This window comes from Simochromis diagramma, unplaced genomic scaffold (genome assembly GCF_900408965.1).
Source record: "Simochromis diagramma unplaced genomic scaffold, fSimDia1.1 OVJJ01000802.1, whole genome shotgun sequence".
Classification (NCBI taxonomy): Eukaryota; Metazoa; Chordata; class Actinopteri; order Cichliformes; family Cichlidae; genus Simochromis; species Simochromis diagramma.
Window position 1 is genome coordinate 16004702 of NW_024387492.1, and position 12864 is coordinate 16017565.

The 12864-nt window shown below is 39.6% G+C and overlaps 2 long non-coding RNA genes across 3 annotated transcripts in view; one reads left to right on the forward strand and one right to left on the reverse strand.

Moving 5' to 3' along the window:
• Positions 1-3733: 3733 nt before the first annotated feature.
• LOC120725420 lies at positions 3734-7185 on the reverse strand. 2 transcript variants are annotated; one of them, XR_005694111.1, is made up of 4 exons: positions 7084-7185; positions 6402-6531; positions 4155-4258; positions 3734-4062 (listed from the first exon to the last, which is right to left on the reverse strand). It is a non-coding gene; the product is annotated as an uncharacterized LOC120725420 (long non-coding RNA). The 2 variants fall into 2 exon arrangements; XR_005694110.1 differs by having other exon boundaries at positions 6402-6580; positions 7084-7172.
• Positions 7186-7237: 52 nt separating this feature from the next.
• LOC120725421 overlaps positions 7238-12864 on the forward strand; it is a 73091-nt gene continuing 67464 nt past the window's right edge. The window contains exons 1-3 of the long non-coding RNA XR_005694112.1: positions 7238-7400; positions 8268-8361; positions 8484-8607. This is a non-coding gene — a long non-coding RNA (uncharacterized LOC120725421). The remainder of the gene's footprint in view (positions 7401-8267; positions 8362-8483; positions 8608-12864) is intronic.

The window sequence follows — 12864 nt, forward strand, 5'->3', positions numbered from 1 at the left end:
GAATTGCAATAGACTGGTCAGAAATCTTTCCAGGTTATTCTGTGAGAGTGAGAGACATCTAGCTCATGATGATCAGCCATGACAGCAGGCTGTCCCCTCCTTCAGGCACTTTCTCCATGCCATGCGACCAAACAGCTGTCAGACATGACAGTTTCTCATGTTCTGGTGACAGCAGGCATCAAAGCTTCAGTGTCTTGGTGGATTGTGAGGGACAGAGGCGGCAAACACAGAGGCAGGCTGATGTGCTGACGGACGCCCATCGATCTCGTTTAACACGCCAGCGATCACAGAAACACAAACTAGCAGGCATTTGGATGGATGCATATATAGATGTGTCAGAAAACAGATGGATGCATTGTTCAGGAAATACATAGTCTGCAACCATTTTTTTTTTGATGAAGCAAAGTTAAAAATCTTGCTGTAAAGAATTTAAAATGATTGCGCAAATATTAATTCAATTAGGAATCAACATGATCCATGAAATCAGACCCTGTGCCTGTCTGTAGCTGACAGACAGCAAACACAGAGATGCTGTCTTCCTTCTGAGTCCAGCTTCATAGACATGAGTGTTTATTTTATCCACGTCCAAGGAGACATAATAAAACCAGAAGGATTTTGATCGGACCAAAGGTTTATGGAAGGGCTGAGGTTAAAATGGTGCAGAGAAGGAACCGTTGAATTCAGTTAAGATATGTGGCCTTGTTTGGGTTCAGCAGGGATGATATTTATATACTACATAAGATAAAATACTTTAAATGACTGAGCTCTCGAGGCTTTGTAACAATATTCTCCCAGCAGACCGAAGTCACAATAACCCCAATCAAAGAGTGCTTGGAGTTCTGACCCCATCTGCTGGATTTAACAGGGCAGAACACACAGCGGTGATGAAGTTTTCCCGTAGACTGACGACTATTTTTCAGTCATCTTTACGTTCATGTTCCTTTAAGTGCAAGGAGAATATGTTGGAGTTGGGGAAAAAAGGATAAACATCAGTGCACGCAATAAAAATATTAGCATGTTAACCCAGTTTTAAAACTCGCACTGGCTCATAAGCTGCAGGCTGCTGATTTATGGCATTATTGGATGAGTATGATGACAGATTTACCAGCGCTTTGCTTTGGGGAGAAGTCTGTTTGAAGAAAATGTGTTGTTTCGGGGCAGAGGGCAGAATGAATATGTGCAACTTGCCTGCAACAAGGTGCCAGATGAACCTCCTGGGCGCCAAAAAGACTTATTTTTAGCAAAGGAACCATGCAGGAAGATGAACTTGCTGGACTTTTGAAAAGACTCAGTGTCAGTAAAATGACCTCTTTTCATAAAATGTAACAGAAATCAGTTTTATCAACATCACAGTTACTCTTTTAGTAGACCCTAAGACCGTTTTTTAATTTGCCTTGTGCGTGCATGTACGTTTCTGTGTTTCATGTGTTTATTATCGTGCAATATAATAATCATTACGCTTAAAATAACAAACACTTCAGTGGGTTGATTCAGGACAAAGAAGCTCGAGAAAGCCTGGGCTGTCTGTCAAGATAAGCTTTATTTATATTTGCTGGTGCCAGATGGGGCAATATATATTTTTAACAGCAGACAGTTCTCCAGGGTGCCACAAATAAATACATTTATTGATTCTTTTTTCAGTTTATACAGGGAAGAACCTTTTGTCTAAACGTTTGCAGGGCTTATTCCCTTTCTCTATCTGCCTCTTGTATTTTCTTTTTCTTTGTTTCTTTTTCTGCCCGTCGTGCTCTTGGCTTCTTATTCGCATCTCTTGTTCCTTTGGCTTCTTGTAATTTAAGGGGAGATTTTCTGGTTTAAAGCTTTCTCTGTATTCCCCACTGTGGCTCAGACTGCGTGTTCCTTGTGTTTTTTTTTCCACCCAGTCACCTCGCTCTGCTGCATACCAGCTTTACTGTGTCTCATATAAAAACATGCACAATGGCTCTCACAATCTCAGAGTGTTGTTGCTACCCAAGTGTAATTTTATCAGCACGAAACCTTGCAGATTTTGTGGCACATTAAAAAAAGAAGGAGCGAAGTCCACGGGGTTATAACCTTTTTGTTGTTGGCCCACATTTTCATAGAACATAAACAAAACTGCACAAGTTCATAGAATAACTTTGTGTTATTTTCCTGGGGATTTTTTTAAAATCGTTTCCTGGGAATCTTCTGAATTTAAAACCCTTAAATTGATCACCCCCTAAAGAATGAATGTTTGAGTGAGTAAAATATTACTTACATTTAGTAGTTATATAAAAAAGAGCCAATCCATATTGTGCAATAAATTGTACAAAAAGTGTTTTTTTTCCCTTTTTCATATGAACATGATGTACACTCACTGCCTGTTCAACGCCCTGATTTCACAAATGGATGATCAGCCAATCACATGGCAGCAACTCACTGCATTTAGGAATGTAGACGTTGTCAAGATGGCCTACTGAAAATGTGATTTAAGTGACTCTGCATGGCAGGTTTTTTGGGTCTGAGCATTTCAGCCCGCTGATTGCTAATCTGCTGGGATTTTCCCACACACAACCATCTCTAAGGTTTACAGAAAGTGATACAAAAAAAGAGAAAAAGAACTTAACAGCTCAGGCTGCTTCTGATGTTTTCTTGGCACTCTTTGGATCCCTTATTACCAACTGAGCATCATTTAGTCAACACAGCCTACCTGAGTATAACTGCTGACCATGCCCATCCTTTTATGACCACGGTGTGTACCCATCTTCTGTCTGCGTCAAGCATGATAATTCAAAATGTCACAAAACTGAAATCATCTCAAACGAGTTTTTTGAACATAACAATGAGTTCACTGTACTCAAATGGCCTCCACAGTCACGGATCTCAATTCACCTTTGGAATGCGGTGGGATAGGAGATTTGCATCATGGATGTGCAGCCAACAAACTTGCAGCAGCTGTGTGATGCTATCGCCGTTAATATGGACCAAAGAAATGTTTCCAGCGCCTTTTTTGAACCTGTGCCATAAAGAATTCAGGCAGTTCTGAATTCTTGACCTGATACTAGCAAGGTGTAACTACCAAAGAGGCCATATGAATACTTGCCCACTGACTAGGTGGACAAGAAGTTTATTGCTGTGATTTAGTTCCCTGTTGCTGCTGTCATTTTCAACCATGTACAGTTGTTTTTATCTTTGATAACCTTGCTCTATGTCATCTGCAAAGACAAACAATGTCAGCAAGTAGCTAGTGAACGTACGAAAGCATAGACTGTATGTTGAAGATGGGCTCTGTGACATAACTCATTGGTTTGTTTACTAACCGGCGCCTCAGTTATAGCATTTTGGTAATGGGATTTGGACAGCAGTGCGGAGGGCTATGTTATCAGCTAATGCTGATAGCTCTATGCAAGAATCTGAAACAGACACAGATAACCAATTTAAGATGACATAGCAGCAAAATACAGCCTCATCATGTTTCTGTTTCAACTTGTGTTGAAATTGCAGACTTCAAACTATATACCAGTTTTAATTGTGTTGATAGGCCATGTAAAAAAAAGTTCAGATTAAAAAAAATATACGCAATTCAAATTATATGTGGCAAGTTTTAAATGGTTGTACAAAAAAATGCCAGAGCCATTGGTTTCATTTTTAGGTAAATAGTTGTTGTATATATAGTTGTACATAACTTTGTTGTTTGCAAAATTTTCAACTCAGCTTTTATATATTTTTTTGTATTATTTTAGATCAATTGTGTAAATACAGTATGTCAAAATGAAAAAATAACTTTAAATTCAGGCATGTGAGGTTTGTGCAAAAAGGAATTGCCAGTTATACTCTGGAACCCAGAGGGTTAATGTAAAAAAAAGGACTTTCAAAAAAACCAAAAACCCCAGACTTGTTGGACATTTTTTAATGACACAACAAACCAAAATATCAGTCAGAGATAAAATGATTAAAAAGGCACCAACAGTACAAACATGGTAGAGCGGTGCCCTGCCCTGCCCTGGAGGTGGGGTGTTCCCACCTGTCTATGATCAGCTATTTGTGCATGCCTGGTCTCCATCAATGCTACTTTCTTGGATCTATGCCTGTCTTCCTTGGCTGCAGATCACAAAGGGAAGCAAAATTAAGTGTTAATTCCAGTCAGGTTTATTAACAATTCTGGCAAAATACTCAGATGCATCAATACTTACCTAATTTCTTCCCCATGATGGTTCCCTGGTGACTTTGTGCTTGGTCCCTATGCTGAAAGGCAACTTAGCTGAGTTGAACGTATCCATTTCTTTGCCTGAGAATCCTGTCAAAATAAAGCTCTTGAAAAATGTGTAATGGTCTCTGGGATTCTGCATTCATGTCCCTTCATTCCTTATATATATATATATATATATATATATATATATATATATATATATATATATATTATTTTATGATATATATATTTTTAGATTATTCTTAGGTGGGTTTTTTTGTACATTTTTGCACAACACTTTTTGGCTTCATACCCGTGAAAAGCATTGTGTAAACTTACATTTGTTTTTGCCTTTACCCTGCCACTAGTTACCCAGTTTTGGGTATTGACTCCAGTTACTGATTTGCATTTTTCATTTACTTCCACACTCGTCTGCACTGATTTTTCCAATTAAATAGGGTCATTTACACCTCACTAATTTACAAGGCAAAGTGAGGTGTGTTCAGCAAGCACGGGACTAAAGGTTACTTGCACTTTTAGTGCTCAGCAAAGTCAAAAAAAAGTATATATATTTGGAAATGATGAATCATTTACATGTCAGTAAGTCATTACATGTAAGCTTCTGATCAATAGCACCTTGTTTCAAAGCTTGTGCGGTTTAGGAAAATTATTTACATATTCATTTTTGTGTGTGTGTCAAGTTAGATCGTGTAGAAATGTCTGTTGGATGAAGGATGAGCAGCTCATAGCTGTTTCCATCAATTTTTTATGTTTATACATTTGGCTGAGCAGCACTCATGTGAGGGGAATTTTATTTTACCAAGTGAAGGTGACCTCAGGGAAGAGCTGAAAGATTCTTCTTGTCTGTGTTTTTCTCTGTTGGAGTCTTGTCTCATAACTTGGCTAACTCGTGCTTGGGCACAGGGGGTGGAAACAAATGAAGGGCTTCCCATGTGAAAGTGGTTCCCTTACAGACTAGCAAGAGCCTTTGTCCTAATTAGCAGGAATGAGTTACGGCTGGAAAAGCTGAGCTCAAGCAGGAGATGGGGCTGAGATTGAGCAGCAGCAGTAGCCATACTGCCGTTCAACTGTTTCAGCACTGAAACTGTTGACCTGCTTGCCAGCAGGGCTCCCTGCAGCTACTGATTGAAAACAGCAAGGCTCAAAGGCTTACACTGGACATGAAGGTGAGATTTTAGTTCACTGGTTGACAGAATCACAAAAACATATTGTGGGAACATGCACTGTTAAATTGCAGCTAACAGCAGCTTTTGTGAGACAGGTAAAAATCCAGTGGGTTCAGGCCAGGGTAAAGTGCACTTCTGGGATCGCTTACCAACCCCTTCAGTAGCTGATCCAGGAACTGGAGTCTGGAGATGATGTAAGACCCACTAAACAACAAAGACTCACTTGTGCCACTGTGCCACGCATTGCCTCAGAGTGCACTCCAGATGCACTGTGCTTTATGTGGGTTTATGTTTCAGGAAGAAATACCTGCAAAAAGGTTTGGCGTTATACATTAACAACCATCCTGACTGTTTAATTTGTAATACAGAACTGCAGACTAGCCTTTGCCTCCCCACCAATTGGCCATCTACAGGGATGAAAAATGAAGCCAGAATCTGCAGTTCCTTTAGTGGCCACATGAGGTCCTCTTCACAAGGAGTTGATATATGAAGAAATAAAAACAAAACAAGCGAGCAAATAAAGTAAGAAAGGGGGGAAAAAAGTGAAAAAAAAAAAAACCCATGTTGATAGCCTGCTAAACTTCTGTAGCCAATTTTTTGAGATATTTATGAGGACCATAAATAATTTTTTTACTGACTTGGGAGCAACTGTGAACACAACAATTGCTTATTATCGCCTCATAAAGTTGATATACTAGGCATTTTCACAAATTGTTGCCTATTTACAAGGAAATACATAAAGCAACTTTACCTTGTAGATGGATTCCTTCCGATTTAAGTCTCCACTAACTTCATTATATTTTTTAAGTAGCTGATAACCTCATCTGCTTCTTGTCATTAGCACCAAACGACAGTGTCGGCTTATCTGAGATTTTGCTTGCTGTTATTACATCATCTCAACATGCTAAAGAAGATTATTAATACCCATAAGTAATCCAAAAGGATCAGGAACAAAAGGTAAAAAGCAAAACAAAACAAAAAACATCCTTATCATTTCAACATAGCAGACTCATTCCATTCATTATGACACTGGTTAATTGATGGTGATCTAAAGAATAACTTACCTCTCAGATTTTCTGCTTCTTCAGTGTGTTTATAGAGTTAAAGTGTATTTTAGAGTTAGTGTAGTGTAGAGTCCATCTGTCCGTCCGTACATCTGATTTAAGGTTGGATGGGGGCCGATACCTGTCCCAGCTGTCACGAGGCAAAAGGATGAGTAGACCCTGGACAGGTTTTCAGTCTACTGCACAGCAAAGGCAATTTAAATTTCATGCCACATAATAATATAATATAATATTATCTGCTGGGGTAAGTGGCTGAACTTGACTGTGTTAGGTTACTTTGTTAGATATTTCTTGCTAGTACTTTCTTCATGACATAGGTTAAACAAGGTGCCAGAAACATTTCTCATTTTCAAATCAATTTAAAGACTTTTTGTTGTGTTCAACAAACTAGGCAAAACCCAGAACCAACAGTGTGATGTTTAAATGGTTTATTGAGAGACAGCCCAAGTTCACAAAGAGCTTTAAAAATTCTTTGGGGATTTTGGGAACACGGCACTGGAGGCCACTTCTGTCAAAGATAAGCGGTGTTGGTTGTTGTTACCTGACCAGGGGAAGTTTTAACGTGCAGACTGATTTTGATTTTCCAGGAGCAAGGCAATTTGGGAATGACTGGTTAGGATTCCAAAGGTAGTAGGTGTTGTCAGAAGGCGGACAGGCAGGCAAGTATTCAGCAATTCCTTACCAGACAATGCAGACCAGCTTGGAGAAAATTTGAGGAGAATGCACCCTTCTGTCGATGAAAGAAGTCTTTGCAACCAATAAACAACAATCTGGCAGCGATTGGGAACATCAGCTGGTCCTTAAATACTGTCACTGATGGCCTGATGAGAATCAGGTGTGTAGGCTGAAACCAGGGGGCTCAATCAGCAGGTGGAGTCTGAGGCAGGACTTGCACATCCTCAATGAAGGCCAAAACATTAGTGAAGAGAACAGAGGAATCCTAACCATCCCAGGACAATCACAGGAACCAGTTTGAGTTCATCTGAACTTTGTAACGCGGTATGTTAACCTGTTGGAAGCAGCCATACTTTTCGGTCCAATAGTAAGGGGCTCACATTATTATTATTAGATCACCACCAGCAGCCTAAATCGTTGATACCAGGCAGGATGGATCCATGATTGTTGTTTGTGCCAAATTCGGACCCTGTCTTTAGAATGTCACAGCACAAATGTACTCATCAGACCAGGCAATGTTTATCCGTGTGTGACCCGGTATGGTCTTCTGCTGCTGCAGCCCATATTTGTAATGAGGAGTTGTTTGAGTTACTGGGTTACTCCGATGACTTCCTGTTCCAACAAGTTGTTTTGTTTTGTTTTTTGCTGAGAGAACTGCCACTCACTGGATGTTTTTATGCTGCATTCAAAGTCAGTCAAATCACCTTTGCCCCCCCTATTCTGGTGCTCAGTTTGAATCTCAGCAGGTCACCTTGATCTTGTCTACTGAGCTGTTGCCATAGTTTATTCAATTAGATATTAAAGTGGGGCAGACAGATGGCCCATTAATCATCTGTTATTTTGTTTTTTGAATAATGTAGAATGATGACTTTTCTTCATGTGGAAACCATTAGGCCTACTATAATATTTGTTCTGTAGTAGTTTGCTCTGAAAATTACATAAATAATCTTACAAAAAACATCTATTACAATCCTGATCTGTTTCAGATGATTACAAATTCAGGTTATCACAGTATTGATGCATAGTGATGAAGAATGGATTCTCTTTGCATGTAAAAGCACATGTGCCACTAGAACACTGTGTAATTTATGGAGGCATTTTATCCAGGTGTTCTATTGAGAAAATGTAATAAAATAAAAATCTAATAAAATAATGAAGGCTCTACACTGAATTCTCCCCTTTTTTCCACAGTAATCATCATATGACCAACTCTGAAAGCTGAAAACATCTTAAAGATCTAACCTTCTCATGTCCCCATTTTATTGTTTTTTCCATTAATTTCCAGGTATGTCTGTCTGTTAATTTTGTGATTTTAATGCGTCATCCACATACTTTAGGGGATTAGTAAAGGGCAGTGAATTTCACATTGGAAGCGGACAGTGATGTGTTTTTCCATCTCACGTGCAGGACGTCCAGGAAACGTCTGGCTGCAGCTGGAGTCACAACACGGAGCAGCCCGTGGCCTCTCTGCTCTGCAGGATCCTGATCAGGGTCGTGACTGTTTTCAGACCCGCAGAGACCTTATTCACAGGTATGTGCTGTGTCATTCTAAGCATGGATCTTTCATGGCAAAAACAGTTCAATAGGAGGTAAGTAGCGTGGATCATAAGTGGGAGCTATGAGATGATTTGTTGGTTGAAAAGGTCAAACTCTGAATGTGTTTGCACAGTAAAGAGGGTCTTAAATGCTTAAATAGAGCTTTTTGCATTATTTTAATTTGGTATTGGCTGCACACTTTTTCAAACTGAAGTGCTTTATAAATGATCTGCTTATTAAATTAATTGGTTCATCAAAGCTTCAGTAGGCAGCTGAGATACAAATGATTTTTTTTTCCAATGAAAGTCAGCAAAAAACACTTTACAGTCAAAGTGTTTTTCAAGTCTGACAGCCTTCCATGAAACAGATCAGAAAAGTTCAACATTAAATAAAATAATTTAAATAAGATATATTTTTAAGTTACTTTATCTTCTAACAATCACCTCTTTGGCGATTGGGAAACTTGTGCAATATCTCAAACATGTTGAAAGGACACTCTTGCTACTGTTCCAAGCTGCAGGTCAGTGGTGATCTATTTTTGATAATGTCAGGATATTATTGCAGTTAATTAAAACTGCTGTGGCCTTGTTGCAGTCTGAAGGGAGGGTTTTTTGTTCTGTCTTCAGAGGTGCAATGTAGTTTAAATACACAACACTGCTATAGTGGTTACAGAGATATTCCAATGGGAGCACAAGAACAACAGTGAGCCCCTTTTATCTGCTTGTTTTTCTTCCTGTAAACGACTTAAGGCTTATTAAACATAAGGTGAGCAAAACTGAGCGAAGCTGCAGTTCAAAATAAAATACATGGAATGGGAGCCCAAATAATAAATATCACAGTGAAGCAACATTTTCTGTTCCTAGAGTGTTTGTGGCCTTTGGATTATTGTTTTGATTTCACTGCTGTTCTCGTCTTATTGAAGCTTTTCATTCTTTTGTGTGTGAGTCTCAGCCATGGGGGAGCCACAAACCAGTGTACTCCTAGTGCTGGTCCCAAGCCTGGACAAATGGGGAGGGTTGTGTCAGGAAGAGAAACCACTGTAAAATCTTTGCCAAAGCAAACATGTGGATCATCAAGAATGAGATTTCCATACTAGATCAGTCAGGTCCTGGGTTAACAACATCTGACTCCGGTGCTGTTGGCTAACAGGGTGTTGTTGGCTGAAGACAAAGGAGAATGAGTGGGGAAGCTGTATTTGGAGGCAGCAAGGGAGATGAAAAGGCAGGAATGTTGAGGTGAAAGTAGGGGCTTTAAATGTAAGGACTTGGACTGGTAAAGTGAGAGGGCTTGGTGATATTATGGTGTGAAGGAAAGCTGCATTTTCAAGATACCTGGACCATATTGTTTTCTCTTGTTTTTAAACGATTGTGAAGCACTTTGGTCAACTCTGTTGTTTTTTAAATGTGCTATACAAATCAATTTTGAATTGAATTGAACAGTATGCTCTGATATTGACATGAGGGAAAGTAATAATTAATTTGATGTGCAGAGCTCCAGTAACCACAGAGAGATAAAGCTGATGAGCCACACCACGAAGATCTAGGAAACCAGTGTGTCTTTGTGCTTAGAAAGAGCACTACAGATTTGATGTTTGCTTTGAGAGTGTTGATGGAGAAGGATCTAGAGAAAGAACCTAGTGCAGTGCCACGAGAGGAGCTGTGGAACTAAATGAAGAAGTCAGGAGTGGCAGAGAAGTATGTAAGGGTGGTGCAGGACATGTATGAAGATAGCGAGACAGAGGTGAGTGTGCAGTAGGAGTGACAGATGGGTTCAAGGTGGGGGTGGGATTACATCAGAGATCTGCATTTAGCCCCTTTTCTTTTGCAGTGGTGATGGATGGGCTGGCAGTTGAGGTCAAGCAGGAGTCTCTGTGGACAATGATGTTTGCAGAAAATTGTGATCTGTAGTGAGGTGGAAGGTTTATGAGAGGTATGCTCTGGAAGTAAGAGAAATGACAGTCAGTAGAACCAAAACAAAACACGTGTGTGTGAAAGAGCGGGAGGTACGTGGAAAGCATCTGAGCAATCATGAGTAGGGATATGTTAAAAAGTATGTTATGTTAAACACAAAATGACATAAAATGACAGAAAGCAGCACAGCTGCTGCAGACAAAGCAGCAGAATGAGTTCATGTAAGAGGAAATGTGCCATATGTAAGTATCTAAAAGTGCCGTGCAAATATGTGAATGGTTAGAAGAGAAGGCAGAAACTAATTTTGTTTCTTTTGCTAAAACTGCATTTAACAAAAAAAAAAAAATAATAATAATAAATAAATACCAGACACACTTCGTAGGTAAATTCCAGTGCCGCTCCAGTGGCTAAGACAACAAAGGAACTTTCTAAAAACACTTTAACCCCAGTAGTCTGGAAGCATCATCCGTGAGAGTCCTTTCATCTATGAGGGTTACTACCCAGCAGGTCATTAGACATTATTAGGCAGCTTGCAGAGTGACTGAGTCCAAGCGGTCATCAGCCGTTGATCAGTTAAATGCACCCAGTGGACTGTGGAGATGTAATGATGAGCAGTGTTCTTCTTTAAGACCTTTGACCTCTGAAGAAGGACAGAGTGACCCAAGTACCACTGATATACACGGAGTGGTTTGACTGTCTTTGTTGTTTTTAAGAAGCTAATGTTTAGATTAAATGAACTATACTTATAAAGCACCTTTTAAACCTTTGTGACTCCAAAGTACTTTACAAAGCACTCTCATTACTTCAGGTTTAATAACTTGGCCAAGAACACAACTTTGGTCCATCACAGCACCAGGGATTAGCCAACTGTGATTAATGGACAAGCCTCTCTACCACTACAGCTGCTTACCAGGCAGTTCGGTGTGAACTTTTGATCTACAATATATATTGTTTCATCCAATCAGAAAAACAGAGAATGCATCAAAATATATGAATTTTTCTTTCACTTCGCTAACATAACACAACTGTATCATTGTTATTTCTCAGGTCTAGCTTGAAGAAAAAAAAACAAAGCAAAAAGCAACTGATCAAAATAATAATAAAAAAAAAATCCCTCACATTTTTTGTTCTTTTTGTGTTCATCTTTTTTCCAAGAAGGCCTTGCATTCCAGCCCCAGTGCTGTGACAAACAGCATAACATCAGGATTCGTTGAAACGGTCTAGGGGAGCTGCCTCTTATCATTATCCATTTTAACTGTCTATGCCAATTAGCTCCCATCACTGTGGGACTGTGAATAGGGGTTAAATAAAGGGGGTTTCACATACACATGGCGTCTGAGAGAGACAGATTTGCCGAGCACAGGGGACATTAACGTTATGGTACTGCAAGCCAGTGAAACCACATCGTCTTCTCCAGAACCGCCTTTATTTTGTGATCTGATCGTGTTACTTGAGTCAAGGCTACTCCTTGGATGTGATTTTGACGTGTACTCCTTTTGAAGGCTTTAGTACTGCTTTTCAAAATGAACACTAAATGCAGTTCATAACTTGCTGTGCCACAGTGAAAACATAGTTGCTCATAGTTGAAATTATCAGTCGCTTTTACAGTCCAAAGCCTCTCCAAACTCTTCTATATGTGAACATAGCAAGTTTTGTCCTCTGATGATTAAACTCACACACAGTGTCAGAAGAAGTCAGAAGCACTGTGCCACCACCCTCTTGTTAAGGGCCACATCAAGCCAGGGGACAAAATCTGTAAAATAAGGGAAAAACACCCAGACGACTGGCTGACTGCTGGTTTTGGGTGGTGTGCTGCCACATTTAGGCTTCTATTTTGAAAAACTTGGCTGTACCCAGATGAGAACTTTGCTGGCAATGAGAAAGCAATGGATATAGAGAAGTAGCGGGGGGGGGGGGAACAGAATCCCACCAATCGTGACACTGAGGAAACCATGGTATAATCAGTCAAAGATTGTCACCAATTACTAAACCAGAACCTGATAAAATTCATAAAAGCACTGAGAATAGTGAATAATATTCATTAACATTTGTCTTTGGGCAGTGAACTCTCCATGTATTACCAATACAAATTTCAGGCCTACCACACACAAGCAACACAAAGTGATAGATTGCTAAAATTTTATCCAAAAGCCCTGCAAACTGGAGATCAAATAGCACGTACTTTCCCCAAAAAAATATAAGTCTTCCCACAGTGTGCTTGAAAAAGATCCTGTTGCACATATTCATCCAGTCACCATAACCAACACATTAAAGCAGTAATGATGCGATTGTTGTCTAATATAGCTCAAGAAGATGGTCGTCTTTTCGTATAAACGTGTCTA